General features: G+C 43.8%; 1 long non-coding RNA gene across 2 annotated transcripts in view; it reads right to left on the bottom strand.

Moving 5' to 3' along the window:
- The window catches only part of LOC136991976 (uncharacterized), a 212,653-nt gene that overhangs the window by 90,664 nt on the left and 104,526 nt on the right, over positions 1-17,463 (bottom strand). For both annotated transcript variants that reach the window (XR_010884001.1, XR_010884000.1), the window contains exon 2: positions 8,075-8,180. This is a non-coding gene — a long non-coding RNA (uncharacterized lncRNA). The remainder of the gene's footprint in view (positions 1-8,074; positions 8,181-17,463) is intronic.

The raw sequence follows: 17,463 nt of genomic DNA, 5'->3' as shown, positions 1-17,463 counted from the left end.
CCATTTGATTCTGCAGCCTTGCTTTAGCAGCTTGTTATCTGTGAGAACATGGGTCTATGAGAATCCACAGGGAGCTGTTTTTTTTTTTTAACCTAAGCTCATCTTTTCTCTTAGGGAAGCAGCAGAAATTGCAGCTAGCAGCTCTCATTATGAATATCATACTAATCATATGCCTTAAGACTTTTTCCTGTGTGCAAACAACTTCATTTCAGTGGCAACTACTATTTTTTCACTGAGAATAGCTTTTACATAGATCCAAAATTTTAAAGTTCACAGTGGCACAGTGTGGATTCTTGACTGTTTATCTATTTGATCAATCCAAACAACCTGTCTAATCTAGGATGTTTTCAAAATGCTGGTTTTAGGTGAGTAGGACCGTCGGGTTTTTGGTATTGCTTGCCCTTCTTTCCGCAGGCTGCCTAACGTCCCTCTCTGCTCCTTAGTGAAGATGTTAATTCAGAGCAGGACTGGCAGCAGGCCCTGCGACACCCCAGGGGGTTCCTCCGAGCAGTATGCAGGCAGTCATTAGTCTTTGACTATAGTCTGTCAGCCAGGCCAAGTTCCTCGTCCCTCGTCCAAGCCAAATGGATATGCCACATCATGCCAAGTCATGCCATAAAATAACAGCAGGAATAATTTACATTTTAAATCCCTAAGGGCAGCTACCACATCAGACTGCCCGATTAGAAAACAGCCACTGAAACATAAGGAACGGCACTTTTGCGGGTCTCTCGCCTGCACAGGAATGAAACAGTTTTAACACTGACCGCCAAAAGAACAAAAGAAGTGCCTGAGCCAGGTTCAGTCCACACAAAACACACATTTTCAGCACCTAACTGAAGCGCCTAGTTTAGGACCTCACGCAAGTAGGAGAGGTAACGTCCTGCCTTAGCTGTCGGGAGGTGAGGCAGCTACAGCCCAGGCTGGTTTGGATCTCAGGTAGGATGAATCACCTTCTAGGGTGCCCGGCCCTTTGCAATGACTCTAAGGACCCCGGGCATTTTGGGCCATGGGGAATGAATCTGGGGTGAATGTGTACTAATTAGAGCAGTAGGCACCTCAACATATTGGAAAAATGACTTGCAGTTAGCACAAGGATATGCCACATAACTTTCATGCACTACTACTACGAGCAGCATGCCACAAAGAGTCATAGCCATTATAAAAGGAATACAGGACAGTAAGAGAAAAAGGAAAAGAAATACAACTTGGAACAAAGGATATCCAGTAAAATTGTATTTCCCCCCTAAATTGAAATATCTTTTCATATTTTTTAATGGGAAATTTTCTCAAAGTCTAGAGGGTTTCAAAAGCAAAAGGGGTATTCTTGAAAAGGGATTTTCTAGTAGCAAACTGTTTCTATAAAATTGTGTACATAGCTCTCCCAGGGATCAGCATGATTCAGTGCTGTTGGAAATGTTTAGTAGTTATCTGTAGTGAGATGGCAATATTTGGGTTATTTAGACTTCTTAGGAATATGGATCATTACAAATAGCTCATTATGGTGTATATAAAATGAGGTGGTAACTGGATAACTTGACAACAAATTATTTTCACTACACACAAGTGCAAGACGATCTATATTGGAAAATGATAAATTAAGCCATTCATATACCCTGAATTCAGTGTAATCTCTCAAGGGGGAAAAATCTAGGTTAAATAATGGGCAACTAAACAAAGACATATGTTCAATGTGCATCACAGATCAGAAAGGCAACGAGATGTTGGAAATCCTACAACAATAGCTTTTCTCAAGCTAGAGCTGCCAGCTGAAATTGAGAAATGCAGACACTTCTTTTTCCCTGATAAATTCCCTCAAGGATACATCGCTCCTTCCATTCCATTTAGGCACCAGTAATTATTAATACCGCAGGGCACCGCAGGAAGAGTCGTTTTAGTTTCTATAGCATCAGGCACGGCACTGGAAGTTCATCCCAGCTCTCGGCACCTCACGCTGCAACTCCAGCCGGCTGTCAAAGGCTGTTCTGCAAACTGCCAAATACTTATGGGCGAGAAAGTATGGGTTTGATGACTGAAAGCACCCAGACGACTTGTGCATGCTACCTCTGTTGGGAAAGGGTGCCTTTACAGCAAGAGGGTGTTTATGGCCGTGGAGGCAGTACTGTATGCTAACGCTAGAGGCAGATGCAGGCCAGACTGCCGAGGGAGCGATGGGAGAGGTGGCTCCAAGTCACCCTGGGCCTCCTCCAAAAACAACCCAAGCTAAGGGAAAACCTCCTGTTTTTATCTCTGCTGCTTCTTGCCAGGTGTGACTCGGCACTGCCTATCTGGCCAGAGGCGGCGTGCTGGAGGCAAGCGGCCCTCGGGCGCACCTGGGGACGCCCGCGGGGAGAGGCGGCCGCGCGCGGGGGCAGCGCCGGGGTCGCTCGGAGCCAGCGCCGGGCTGCGTGCGTGGCTCTGGCCCGGCTCGCCGTCTGCGCGGGAGGGGGGCCAGCGGCGGGCGAGCCAAGCGAGAGCAGAGCCAAGCGCGAATGTTCTGGCAGCCCTTCCTGGCGGTCGGAGCGCAGTTATTTATCACTTTGTGCATTTTCCTTCTCATCTGTGTACAGCCGGCTCCAATGGCTCAGCTTGCGTTTTGCCTCCCGGAGCCAAGCCAGTCCCTTGGCTGCGCTCTGCCTTGGCTGCCCATTCACGCCTTCTGTCTCCTCCAGTTCTGCCTGGAGCAGAGCAGCATCCCAAACGCAGAGGGGGGGCGTCTGCAGCCAAAAGAGTGATCGGAGTATCGGCAACACACACCGACGGCAAAGAGTGCACCTCCGCCGCGAACGGGCGAATGCCGCACTGCCGTTTGCTCCAGCCAGACCCGTACCCAGTCGCTCCCGCGCTCCCAGTCCGCAGCTGCTGGGGAGCTCCAGCGCCTGCCGACAGCTACATTTTCTTGCATTTATTTTGGGGATTGTGCGTTCGCGCTGATTTTTCCAAATTGGTGAATGCAACAACAGTGAATTTACAGCAACTTTTTCCAGTTCTATGGACTCTTTTCCATACTGCTGACTGTATTTTGCCAAAATGTCTAACACGGGTGTCTAAAATAGGCTTGAAAAGGATACCAACTGCATTCAGCTGCTTATAAGGCTCCCTTTTGTTCTTGGTAAGGGCATACCATACACCACAGAGCACCGGATACAACAAAAATAAATTCATACTAATTCTATTAAGTCTCATAACATCAAAGATCCAGACCATATTCTGTTCTAGGTTACAGGACTTCGCCTACCTAGACTGCCCCTGAATTCAGCTGTCATTCCTCTCCTCCTTCCTGAGTCACTTGCATAGTTTTGTCTGGGGCTGATAAATTCAGCGGCAAAGCCCTTTAGAATAAGTCTGTGCTTGACCTCACCAAGCTTTGGACAACATACTTAAAGACGTATGTTCTTCTACTGCATGTGGCATTCTAGTAGTTGGGAAATGAATCTTACCTATGCAAAGCCCAATCTGGCCTACCTTTCTCCATTCAGCTTGGTCTCAATAGGGCAAAACCTCCCACTGGCTTGATCCAACATTTTTCTCTGACTGAGGGCTATGATTCTGAATAAAGCTGGGCTGACGGGGGCACCTGGTTTGTAGTGGCTTCCCAGAAGCACTCATGACAACAAAATGTGTTGAACAGTAACTTCCCATCAGGAGCTCCTATTTGTACATCCTGAAAACTTTCCAAAATCAGACTGCAATTTCTCAGATTTGGTCTCTGCCTGAAGGTAGAAGAGGAAGTTGAGTAAAATCCCTTCAGACCTTCTGAAATGAGGAGAGAATGAAAAATTGTGTTTTCTTATTGTAATAAAAATTCTAACCATTCTTCCTCTGTAAAAGGCCACATCAAATTGCTTGAAATCTGAAGCTTGGTGTGGGTATAGTTCTCATTACAGGCCAGATTCAAAGCAAGCAGAGGTTGACAACTTCGCTTTCCTTCATCTTGCCTGGCTTTGAAGAAGATCCCACAGGTAGATAAACAATTTGTAGAAAAAAATCTTTTGAAATAGTTCTGCCTATTTTCTACTTGGGAGTTGCCTGGGAACAGGCTCAGATTGTTTGCAATGTATCTAGGGTTTGAATGTATTCACTAAAGCCCAGCTTTGCTCCATCCTCCTCAATTTTTATTTTAGAACCTTGCTCCATGAATAATCTCTTCGAAGAAAATATCCGTGAGCAGATGAAAGGACTTCTTTAGGTAAAGAAGTTGTTACTAAATCATTTCTACACAGGTTTTCTTTTCTTTTTTTTTTTTTTTTAATATAGCTGGGTCACAAGCAGATGATTTGTCAGTATTATGCATCTTTTCTTGGATACCACCGTGTACCTGAGGTCCTGAAAGCTGTTATCCTTTCAGCACCTTGCAAGGTAGAGTGCTCCCGTGTGGGGAGCTGAGATGTAACACTGCTGACCTCCCACTGAGCAAAGTCTTTGGTGGGGCAGAGAACTGAACTCCACATCGCCCTGTACTGTCCCAACCACTGAGCCAGCCTTTCTCTTGGAATTGGACCCCCAAGGTCTTTCTCTGGTCCCACAGATTTGTTAAATTCTATTTTAAGTCATTTCATTCTATTTTTTTACTGGAGGAGTATTTAGAAAAACAAACAAAACATACTACCAATGTGAATATTCACAATTAATACAAAACTCTCAAACAGGAAGGTCATTTCTTGGGGAGGGAGACTGGTGTTATTTTGAATGAAGGAAAGAGTGCAAAGATCCTGCAATATTTGCTGTAAATGGGTTGTTATGGTGAACATTTCTGTCAACAAGTTCATTAGCTCAGAGATCCACAAGTGAACAGAGACCAAAAAATGTGTTTAAAAATTCAAGAACAGATTAATGGACAACATTTTGCAATCTTCATCTAGCTCTGCTTCTCACTGAGAATTAGTAACTTTACTCTAGGCCAGATTCAAATAGTCTTACTCATGCAGAGCAGCACCATGTTTTATGAGTAACCCCAGTGATATTTAGGACTGTTTTTTGGAATAAGACTGGAATCAAAGCAATAGAGTGGGAGGCATGGGCTGAATCACCTTGACTAATAAGTGTAAGGTTATTGTTTTTTATAAGTGTATATATAAATAAACATAACAGGAATACTGAGAGATGTCTGGATTGATAGGCATGTGAGGGAATTTATAAACAACTTTGTGTAACGTACAGCAGACTCCTCTTTTAAAAGAAGAAGGAGACAACACCCAGAAGTTACTTAACCTCAGGAAAAGAGGAATTCACACCTTCAGAAACAATAGGGGATCAGGCCATTTTGTGGGTTTTTTACTCTCAACAATTCTGGCTGCCTTCTGTAGTATTACATAACGTCTAAGCTGCTCTTCATAGTGATTAAGTTTTCAGAATTGCCTAAACGTCTTGAAAGCATACGGTCCATTTTCCAAAATAATGAAGGTCCTTGGGATTCTAAATCCCACTGAATTCCAGCATTTCTAGGAATGTTCTCATTAGCTTTTAATCCGTAAGCATTTTTCAGTTTGTTATGATCCCCATTTCATTTTCTCTCAGGACTTCAGCCATCACAATACAGATCAATATTAAAATCATCAAAACACGGTATTAAAATCAAAAGCACAGTTGTACTCAATTGCTCTGTAAAAATGCCTGCAAGACCTATTGTGGACTACTGACATTACGAGTGACGGAGGAAGGAACCAATTCAAAACTCACTGATGTAAAGGAAAGTCCACTCATTTCTGTGGACTTCAGTGGGGCTTGGATCAAGCTCTGGAAGAATAAGGATGACATAAAAATAACATGACGTTTGCCAGATTCACCAATATGCTCTGATGTTTTGCCCGGCCCAATGATGCAAAGCAGATGGAGTGTACTGACAAACCTGGCCCACTTCAATCAGTTATTCCGTCTCTCATAGTAGTTTTCATCATGCATTTTATTCATGGCATAAATACATTTATCTCATTAGTGCTTCTGCTGCAGTATTTCAAAAAGAAAAAAAAAAGGTCACCGCTTTCTAGCTTTATCAGAGAAAAAGTTTCCATGTTTTATCACTTGGTCACTACCAATTTTCAGTGTGGTTTCTAAGATGCTTATTTAGCAGGTCTCTGAGTTTTGCTGTGCTTATGTGAGGCTTGTACTTAACTGGGTTTATCTGTCTTTATCTGCTGTATTACTTTGGTCCAAACAAATTTCACAGTTTTACAGTTTCACAGTTGCACCTTTAAATAAGGCATTAAGGAACTGATTTTGCAAAGTACTTAAGTCTACCTTTAAATGTAAGCACATGCTTAAATCACATCAAAGATATCTCAAATATGTGTTTGTACATTTTCCTGAATCTGTGCCAGAAGATGCATTTAGAAGAAAATTACCCCACTCAGTCTCTATACTCTCCTACCTATTGCTACAGAAAAAGGGGCTAAACCCACTGGGCAATATTTATATATGAAGTGTTTGTGCACTTAGTATATCAGAAAACAGAAATGGCATTGCCCTGTCTAACTATACATCAGTAACAAGGACCTAAAACAGGCTGGGGTTTAGTATACGTGATTATTATAAATATAGGCATTAATACACATTAAATTTGCTGAATGAAAGAGAACTTAAGTAGATTGGATGATGTCCCCCAAAATGAAATAATCTATACTTGGCTAGTATATCATTTCTTCCGAGATGTTTTTTGCTTGACTCTGCACATACTCTTCATTGCAGAAATAACTTGGGTGATTGCTGCCTGGCTCTAACCTCAAGCTGGCTAACCCAAGAGAGCGCATTAGTACTGAAAGGCCATATTTGAGTTTCCATGGCCCCCATCTTTACAATAACATCCCAAACCACCTGGATAATGGCTCCGCTGCTCAGAGCTAGTTCGCTGGCCCAAGGACCTGACTGCATTTGTACCACACGAGGGCTGAAGGGGGCCGTGGTCCAAGAGTCATCCCGCACGCCTTTGCACCCGCACTGCATGGGCATTTCTAGTGTGCGCCCTGTGTGTCATTCAGCTGCATGGAGCTGGAGGTGGCCTGGCATGTCTCCTCCTGGGAGTGACAGTGTGCTGCCAACTACAGCAAAGACTGTTCACAGACTCTGGTCTGCAGTGGCACATACATGGCTGCACTGGAACACATGAAAGGCTGAAGGACAGCATACAAATACATGGGCCTAGGGCATGAGATTAGGCACCACACTGGAGCAAAAGCTTCAGTTAACTCTAAAGTGAATATTTACTTTATGATGATTATTCTCATTTTAAATGTCCACACTGGACTACACGCAGAAGGACAGGTAAGGCACTAACATGGGACACACCACATGATTCTTGAACAAATAGCTTACAGTGAAATTCTAGTCCTAGCTGCAATAAAGGTCCTGCTGATTTACAAAGGCAAAATTTTCACGCTTCATACCCAAATTCTCCCCCTAAAGAAAGATTATAATACTTGTCATATCTCACTTGTCATCTCTCTAGACTGTAAATTAATTCAAGGCAGGAACTGTCTCTTTATGACTACAACAGCTCCACCACAGTTGAGTCCTAGCCATGACTGAAACGTTACACATAATAACTCTTCTTCCTTCAGACTGAACTGCAACTTTGCCATGTCTAGTTTCATCCTATTGCTCCTACCATTACAGCATTTGGCCATATTTCCTCTCCCCTGCATTCTGTTTATTTGTAGAAAGGAAGAAATGCCACAGGATAAAGGTTTTGTGTCAAGATATTGCTGGAAAACAAACAGCAAGACAAAGCTGAGATGTTTATTTTCCTGTCGGGACACAGTGATGCTGAGCTCATGTCCGATCATAGCGCATTTTCACTCTGCTGCACCAGTATCACATCTAGACCCAGGCAATCAGTGGGATTCCAGTTCCCAAGTCTTTAAGGCAGGTTTGAAAACCCTAGTCTTGGATATTTCATACAAGATGTGATGTTGGTGCAGTGAATAAACACTTGACATCCAACAGAGCTACCCTAAGTAGACCTGCAGCAAGTCCAAGTCTGTTTTCCTTCACTACCACAACGAGCAGACCACAGGTGCCAGATCAGGACACAGTGCCTCTATGTAAGCAAACCGCATGATCACCAAACTCAAGGGCTCACCAGTTCTGAGGGACGCGTGATCCATCCATGAGAGCGATTTCCCATCTGATCAGTAGCAGAAATCTCTCGTCCGGTTTCCAGCGTGCCTGGTCCCACCTCTTGGGTACTGTGGAGGAACAAGAAAAGCTTCAGAAAAACACCTCCACACCAGAAGTGGTCTATGCTGAGTAAGTCGTTCAGTTTGAAAGCAATTCCTTGGCACCAGCCACTTCATTGACTCCTGCCTCACACAATGGCCAAATTATATTTATCTATCTTGTTTACTTTTGGAGGCCAAATATATTTTACAAGTGTTGCATGACCTTGGGTGAAGCAGCCTCCACCAAGGCTCCCCATCCAGACAAGCCTATAAAACAACTGTCCGCAGTTTCCATGAAGACTCCACTCAGCAGCAAGGAAAGCACTATCAAGAGATTATTCAAAACTCTCAGAAACAGCCATTGGGGTAGAGTTAACAGGCTGTGATGTCAAGACTGTAAAACATGTTTGATGGAGCATTTTACACTGCTTTAAATTTGGAATTCTTTGGAGAGTGTCTGAGGATTTTCAAGAAACAAACACAACCCTCTTCCCCCATGCGCACATACATACACACAAAAAGCTCCTTCATCACACAGGGAGTCTGCATCCTGAGGCTCTGACCTCAGCTCACTCCTCAACTTTATCAATCATGTTATATAATCAGTGCAGACTGAGCAGCATTTGGAAAGTGGGCTGGGTTTGTTCGTCCGTTCGTTCTTTCTTTCTTTCTTTTTATTTTCATCTAGGGTATTCAAGGAAGAAAGTCTGTAGCTGGGATGTGGCTTGGGAAGGATCTAAAGAGAGCTCTTAACTCTCAAAAATGAGGTGCCATGGCAGTATCTTAATTGGAGATTTGGAGTGCCATTCCCCAGGGTAGATTCTCAGAGTATTTTGAGGTTGTTTCTTTGGAAGTGTATAATAAAAAGGTATTTTTGCTGCTTCACAGATTCTTCACATCCTTGGTTCTCAGTAACCAAGTGAGAGCTAAACCACCAGACAGGTAAAACCCCAAAGTCCAAGCTACAATAGCATGAATGGGTGAGATGCTCAACGTCAGCAAATCGGCGTAACTCCACTGCAGTCACAGCCCTTCTGAGTCCCACAGCTGAGGAACGAGTCCTGCCACCTCCATTTTCATTTTTGCCACCTCTGACTCCATGAAGTTACTAAAACCAAAACGAAAACTCCACTCTGCTTGCCAGAGGAGCCAGCAACCAAATGTCCACTCTTTATCCTGTGACATCTTCACAAAAATTAAAATACATTGTCTAAACACAAGAGATGTTTTGACTGATTTTCACAGCCCACCCTCAGTTAATTTTTCCCCTGCACAGCAATTTACAGCAACTCTTAAGTCTTCTTGATCCTCATAAATCAACTTTCTCTGCACTCCACACTCATGTATTGGTACAAAGTTTCCCTCGTGCTTGTGCTTGTGTTATTCAAAAAAGACACTCTGCTTTAAATCCATGCTTGATCCTTGTCAATGACAAGGAAACTAATCGCATCTCAGTGTTAAATGCCTTATTAGCTGCTTTCCTGAATCACAGATCTGTTTTACCATGAGCAAAGCGTTTACATTTTTAATCTGGTGGCAATTACCTCAACTGATGTACTGCTGTATTTAAGCCCACCACAGGTTGATTTCCCCACTCAGCTCAATTTACTACACATTAACATGCAAATTCACAGCCGACACTTAGGAATGTGCTCTTTGGATAAAGTAACCGCTATTACTGTCAGTAAGTGCCCTGGGACTGATGCATACTGCTGAGCAACACAAACCTCTGGCAATCCTGCTTATATCTTGTAGTTTATTATACAGTTACAGATATATGACTATTTCAGACAAAACAAAATCAGAGCCAAACCTTCACTTAAAGTTCCCCCAAATCCAAATCTTTATTATGAGTCAAAGAAGTTTGACTAATTCCATTGATTTTAAACACATTCTTTGTTACTTCCTCTCAGCTGGGAGCAGATATACAAAGGGAAAAGATCTGATATTCTTTGCAGCCTGACTTAAGTTGCTCTTAAAAGATTTCCAATTTCCATTCTGGATCAAAGACATGTATTATCCATGAACCATCAGCAAGGATAGAACCCAAAACTTCGAGCAATAAAAACCGCAGGGTTGGGTTTTTTTGCTACTGGAGTTAATGGGCTAAAATATGGGGTAAATTCCTTTAGCTTCCTTTAGGTACTAGAAATGAGACTCTTCACCATTATATAGACTAATGATTATGGGGGAACTTGACATGAGACTAATAAATTAGATCACTATATTACATCAGTCCTCCTTTTTAACACATGCGCTTTCCACTTAGGTTACTGGGAGCGGTCAAGAATCATGTAAATATATAAAATTGAACACTTAAACCATACGTAGTCCCTGTGAGGTCAGACTACTGCCTCCATTTTATAGGTGAGGAAACGCAGGTACGCTTTTGTTATTACAGTTTTGGATACTTCTCCTGACCAAACTGAAATTTGCACCTTTTTTGGTTTAGTTCATTAACACATAAACCCCAGCAATGTAGCCTTTTTATTCTGATTTTATGATTTTTCTGTCTTTTAACAGTCTGTTGTTTCCTAGGAGCATCCCTTCACCCCCAGCAGCCCACTCGCTTTGGCTGTGGCTACGCCTGCATGGCAGAAGGGCCTCACTGGCCACAGACTGCACTACTGACAGTGCAGAGGTGAAGGATGGTCACCCAGCACCAGGAAGGCCTGAGCTAATTTCCAAGGCCTGCCAGTTCCCTTTCCAGTATGACCTTGGATGGGACCTCCATGGTCAGATAATCCTTCAGTTCTCCTAATTTTTCTCTTGTCCACTTAGACTACAAACTCTTCTCTTTCTCTCTTTTGTACAGCAGCGGATGAAATAAAACTTTAATGTCAGCTGGAGCCCCATGGCGCTATTAATAAAAACAACGATAATAACAGGGGAGGTTTGCAAATTAACAACCCTTGCTACAAGCAGAGAGACACCCAATTTAGCACAAATCATTGCAGGCTCTTGCCTGCTCTTAGTGACTATTTTAATCACTGGTGACTAATGCCTGTGAGGGCTATTCCAGGGTTTGACGTGTCTCAAACACAAGAAAACAGGGAAATCTTGTGGGGAGAGAGGGGAGAGGAAGAGGGTGAGGGAAGAAAGTAGCCAAAGCCAAAGGTCCATCTCCAAAAAGCAGTCAGTTCATACCACCCATTTCACTGTTGTTGCTACTGCATTTGCTGGGGTCACTGGGGTAATTCCTCTGAATAACAGCATCATTTCTCTTCCCTGGGTGTGAATCTGAGAAAAACAGGCATGCTTGGGAACACAAACAATGCCTACCTGTCCTTTCCTTGGTTATGGAAATGGGGGTCAGCCTTTCTTTTTCCAACGGGGGCAGAGTAAAGGAGCTGGAATGCTGCTTGGCACACCATCAGAAAGGTAATCTCCACTTAAATATTTGACAGGAAGAGAAAAAAAGAGAGCATGGGAAACAATGCAAAGTGCGGTGGGGAAACGGGACTTTAATTTCATGTTAGCACCACTCAGGCAAGAGGATATGGGCAAATTGCACTATGGCATAGCTCCAAACTGTGCGGCCTTACAGCAGGGCAGCAGCACTTGGCATTCACAGAGCGCCTTTTGATCAAACCGGTCCATTTCTTTTCCCCTCTAGCTCTCTGAGGAGTAAAGGAGTTTTCCTACTTAAGTACAGCTGAAAAAAGAGCCACCAAGCACTGAGTCCTTGAGCCACACTGACCTTTTTTCCTGGGAGCAGGTTAAGGCTTCCTGTAAGCACTTGCACCCATTGGACAGAACGGCTGGATCACGTCAGTCATTTTGGAGCACTTTCAAAAAACCTTACCGCTTTTTATAGGAGACGAAAAGGACATTCTTTTGGAGCTAAATGGTAGGACAGTGCTTGATAACAAGAGTCACCAGAGTGGGATTTGGCCTAGAGCATCCAGCCGTCATTGGTATTTATATGAAGGCCATCAGCTTTCCAATGACTATGGGAGATCAGTACTTCTGCATTCTCTATGGTACTTCACACCAATCAACCAGCAGTGTAAAAACACTTTTCTTGGGTCATGCCTGGGTAGAAAGCCCTCCCCAAGTATCCCACACCACTTTCTCCAGTATCTGCTAATTTCATGACAGCTAAGGAACCTCATGAGCACGCCAGAGCCAAGGTCATGGAGCTGCGGCAAACTAAAAATACTTGGTAGCCTGGCAGAGAACTACTGCCGATAGGGGGACGAGAGTTCAAACAGTGTAGCATGGTGGCAACATACCATTCCTCTCCTTTGATGGCTATCATGCACGACAGCACAGCGTTCAAACAGAAGATGTGGGTAGATTGGTTCAAGCCCTTCAGTTGGCTTTTCCTCTGTATTACAGAACTGCAAACACACATATACCTTGTGGCCCTGTAAAATCTTTACATTCACTCAGGTCACTGCAGTTTTAGTTTTACAATGTTGGAGGCTCCAAAGAGGACTGATTATAAACAACTGCTTCTGGTTTTACTAAGGGGGAACTCTTTGGTTTATTGCTCTTTTGGCTACTGAATTTAATGGGAAACTAGCACTGGAAAGCTGGTTGTCCAAGTTGCCTCAGACCTATTTCTCAATTTTTTTTCTGGTACATGTTTGTTTACTAATGTGACTCCAAACTGTTGGCTAAGATTTCTTAGACCCCTGGTGTGGCTACAGGAAATATTTCTGAAGTGTTTCTTTTCTGAGAAATCTGCAGTGTAACCGCCTTTCCACAAGGCTTCTGCATCAGCTAGTTGCATTAAAAGTGCTTTCTCTCCTTTCCCTCCTCTCCCCCACTCTGTCTCCTGGGGCATATTCTGAAAATAGTAGAAGGTATTACCTCTGTAGAACTTGGTGCCTAAGAGCCATATCCACCCCTCACATGATGGAGCCAAAGTGTAAGAGAGTGCTGTGACACCAAAGGAAAGTCGAAGCTTTTGCTCTTGTGATTCATGAGCTATTCCACTCGGCTCTTCCAGTTGTTACTCCCTATATATCTTCCTCAAACTGCAGAGATGACAGGCTGCCTACATGTAACTGGTACTACACAGACAGGACATTAACCTCCTAAGGAGGCAGGTAAGGGAACTGGAGGGTCTGGGGGTGGCTGTGGTTGGAAATGTTCACATGTTCACTGATAACCTCTCCAAGGAAAAGACACCCTACACGCTTGATCTGGCCTGTAACTCTCCAGGTACTCCTGAGTACAGCATCTTAGATGGTCACTCCATCCTTGACCAGATTTCCAGGAGGACTCAGTGCACTGAGATGCCATATTTGTCATTTCAGAAAAGGGGGCCTTTGGACACCTGGCCTGTATTTAGGTGCAAAGAGGGACTCTTTTGGAAATTTGGTCCTAACAATCATGGGGAATACTTGAAAACTGACTTGTTTCCTTTGACATGAAGTGTGACTTTCGCAAGTGCTGTGAGCTCTGATCTAGCTGTTTCACCAAGCCCTGTGTTCTGCAAGGTGATGACAAAAACTTGTATTTCCCTTTTTTGTCATCCAGAGATGCTGGGGTTCTATTTGCAGAACTGTGCTGAAATCAGTAGGTTCCAGCCCTAACTTAGCTGAACTTTCAAAGCTGCCTAAATGATTTGGAAACCTAATTCACATTAAACTTTATGGGAACTGGACATCCAAATTCCCTAGGTGGCTTTGCAAAACACAGCTGTAACTAATTGCTGTGCAGAAAGGTTTGGGGAAAAGATTTTGATCTAGAAAAGTAGAGAGATTTCAATGCCAAAAAAGCTTTTGCAATAGATCCTCGCATGGTATCCACAGAGATGATTCTGGGCTACCTCTTCAATGAAGTAAATGGAGCCATTTTACAATAGCTAATCCTCTCTCTGTAACTCTTTATACTCCTGCAGAGGTTATAAACTATGTGGGAGAAAGAATTTCTTTTGCAGAGTTTCTAGTAATCCCTGCCACTCCAAACTATGGGGCTGAAAGACTGAATAAATCAAAACGACTGATGAACAATTCACGCCCAACTCATTCCCATTGAAAAAATTGTCACATTCCATCAGTGAGGCTGGTAAAATCTGTGACCATCTCAACCCTTATCAAGCCTTAATTTCTTCTTCCTGTTTTGGCAATAATTTAACGTTAAAGGTCACAGAGCAAAATGCTCAGAGTCAGGAAGTGGAGGAGTTCTGATTTGATAACAACATTATTTAGCCACACGAAGCCCCACTTGGTATTTTCTCCCCCTTTGTTCCTTTTCAAGACCACGATCCATCTTCCACTGAAGACAATGGGAGTGTTTCCACTGAGTTTAATGAGACTTGGATCAGGCCCTAAATGTCAGTATTACTCTATTAATATTTATGCTGTTGGAAGTATGTCAGAAAATGTACAGGATGTGCAGAGTGGCTGAGTGAGCTATGAGAATCATAAATTTTCCTGACTTAGTCATTTCTTGACAAATCCTTAACATTACAAATCTAACCATGTTAATAATAAAATAGGAAGATTCTAACCTTCTCTTCTTACTGTACAAACCTTCCTCCACTGTAATCAGTCTGAGTTGGCTCAGGAGCTGAAAAACCATCTGCATTACAACTCCCTATCTTGCTCATGTCTAGTCTCTCTCTCACGCACACATACATACATATATATGTATATATAAAAATAAGACTGTTATTTTAGAAGTTGCACATTAAGCGGTCAAACGTAAAAGGCTCCCAAAAACAGTGAGCTACATGAATTACAATGTTTAAAGATCCTTAGCTGAGCAGCTTTTACAGCCTTCAAAGGGGGAGCTGACGAACTAAACCTGTTATTGCAAGGCCCCCACAAACATGACAAGTGGCAACCGCTCCGAGAAGGTTTCTCCAGGCTGTTTTCCTTGGGGTTTCCTCTCAGTGCGAGGAAAGAGTCAGCAGTGTGGCAACCAGGGGAGTCTGCTGGCTTGCCATGAGAATGCCTGTCAGTGCCGGCTGTGTGGTAACCGCAGCGGTCAGACCCTTTTCACACAGCTGCTCCAACCTCCCTGTCGCTGAAGAAGTGATGGGCAAAACAGTCCCAAAGGGCTGGAATTTCTGTTTCCCTTGAATAAGTCCCCAGCCGCTCAGATTCCTCATTGCCTTGCCGCCCCTTCCCAGCGGGCAGCGCTTGGCTGAGTGGGTGGAGGAATGCGGACAAGCTCGCAGCATAATACTCAACTGACCACCAGAGCTGTAGAGTAAGGTCACTGGGGAAAAAACACTCATTGAAGAATGTGGCTGAGCTATGCCCAAGCTATGCGGGAGGAGGCTTTGTCTCCTTCGGCATGCTCAGCCAGAACAGGGCCACAGACGGGACTCTGCCCTGCAAGGGGCAGGGAGGGATGGAGAAATGGGCAGGAGGGGCTCTAAGGAGATGGTGGAAATGGGTGGCCACCAGGTACACTGGCAGTATGTCAGCTCCTGACTCTGCTCATAGGTTGATCCAGACTGCAGCACAGAGCGAAAGGACACAGAATTTGCTTACGGTTGAGCCAAGGCAAAGTATCAAAGATTAATACAAGGTAATTATGCGGTACTGCCAGAGACATGCTGTCTCCAGATTAACCCATCACAGACTGCATTATAAACACACTCAGAGTTTTAAGAGATGACATAAGAAACTGAGAGAAAGCTGTTCAGTGTACCCAGCTGGCCCCAGAAATCCAGGAGACTTTCAGAAGCCACAAGACACTTGTGCTGCATCTAGGGAACCCTGATCTCAGGGGCATGGGGGAATTGCCAGGTGCTTGAAGAGCATGGGAGAAGCTGGGGGGGGAGGGGGGGGATCTTCATACCCTCCTCTCAAAGATACCAGCAGTGGAAGACAAGCACATTTCTATACTGCAGCTTGACACATAAAGCACCTTTATCATCTCTTGACATCCCCCAATCGCTGCCTCTCTAAACCTTCAGCTCTCTAACTCTCAAAGCACAATCTTAAGCACACACCAGGAAAAGAGCAAGAGCTAGGCAGGGAAGAGTGTTAATACAGGGAAAGCAACCATGAAATGTATCTTGGCAAGTTATTCCCTTCATACCTTGCTGGTTAAAACTCTCCTCTCAAATCAGCACTCTCGCTCTGAAGATTACAAGACACGGCCATGATGATAGCTATGTTCCCACCTTCCCCAGCGTTCAGCAGCTCAAAGAGCAGATTTCTCCTTCTTTGAGCTGAAATGCATAAACCAAGCAGCCCAGATCCCCTCTCCTTGCAGGCCTGGCCTATTGCATGACATAGTGTGTCCCTTACAGTCCCCACTGCTGTACTGAAAATCAGCAGCTATTTTTTCAAGGCTCAGAATTCTTTGTTGCTTAACTTTCCCTAGGAGTGCCTTGGTTTATTAAGTGAAGCAAGGTCTGAAGGCAGAGGTAGTATCTTTTATTAGTCCAACTGATACTGCTGACCTCCCTACAAAACTCTCCTTGCTTATATCCTTAGACAATCACAGCTACAGTAACATTTCTATGACAACTTAGCTCCTAGGAGCAGCCCCATAGCTTGCTATGAACAGAAATATTACACAAACCATCTTTTCCTACTGGACCCACAAAATATGGATTTAGGGGAACATAAAAACAACCAAACTGGAGAGAACCACTGTCTTTCCAGTTCGATATCTCGACTCCAACACTGATCAAGGTCAGATGTTTCAAAGATGCAAGAAAATCCACATCTAGGTGATCTATTCCTATGGGCAGTTTCCTCTGCTTGTATGAAGTTAGCAGTCCGAACTTCTCAGCTTGAATCTAGCAATCCAAAACCCTAAATTTGAATGATCCATTCCTTAAGGGGACGTTTTTGTTGGTATAAACATGACAGTCCCAAATCATTTCTCATGTTGCTCAACAGCAGTCTGTGCAACAAAATCTAGGGACAGAGGCTGGGATTTTTCAAAGGAGCACAAAGGATTTTAGACACTGAAACTCTCAAGTTGTTGGGCATCTCACATTGGTATGGCCCCTCTGAAATTCCCAGCCCGTACCATCAATGAACAAAAACAAATTAAAGACCAGCCTTTGGAACATGACTTTTTATTTTAAAAAGTATAGCACAGCAATCAGTTCCGCAAAGCCTTTGGACGGGTGTTTTATCATTCTGGTGATGGGTGAAAGGGCAGGAAGCAGCGGGACAGGATGGGATTTGGAGCGTGACCCAAGTCCTGCGAGGACACAGGGGAGGGACTGCTTACGAAAAAGAGAAGCTTTGCAATGGGGGAAGTAGGCTGCCTTGCCTCTGTATCCTGCGGATCCACACTTCCCCCTAAGCATGACATTTCTTATGAAAATATGTACACAGACTTCTCCAAACGGTTTCCCGTTGCACTCCAGTCAAGAAAA

Source organism: Apteryx mantelli, chromosome 4, assembly GCF_036417845.1.
Source record: "Apteryx mantelli isolate bAptMan1 chromosome 4, bAptMan1.hap1, whole genome shotgun sequence".
NCBI lineage: Eukaryota > Metazoa > Chordata > Aves > Apterygiformes > Apterygidae > Apteryx > Apteryx mantelli.
This window is presented reverse-complemented; position numbering and strand designations above follow the sequence as displayed.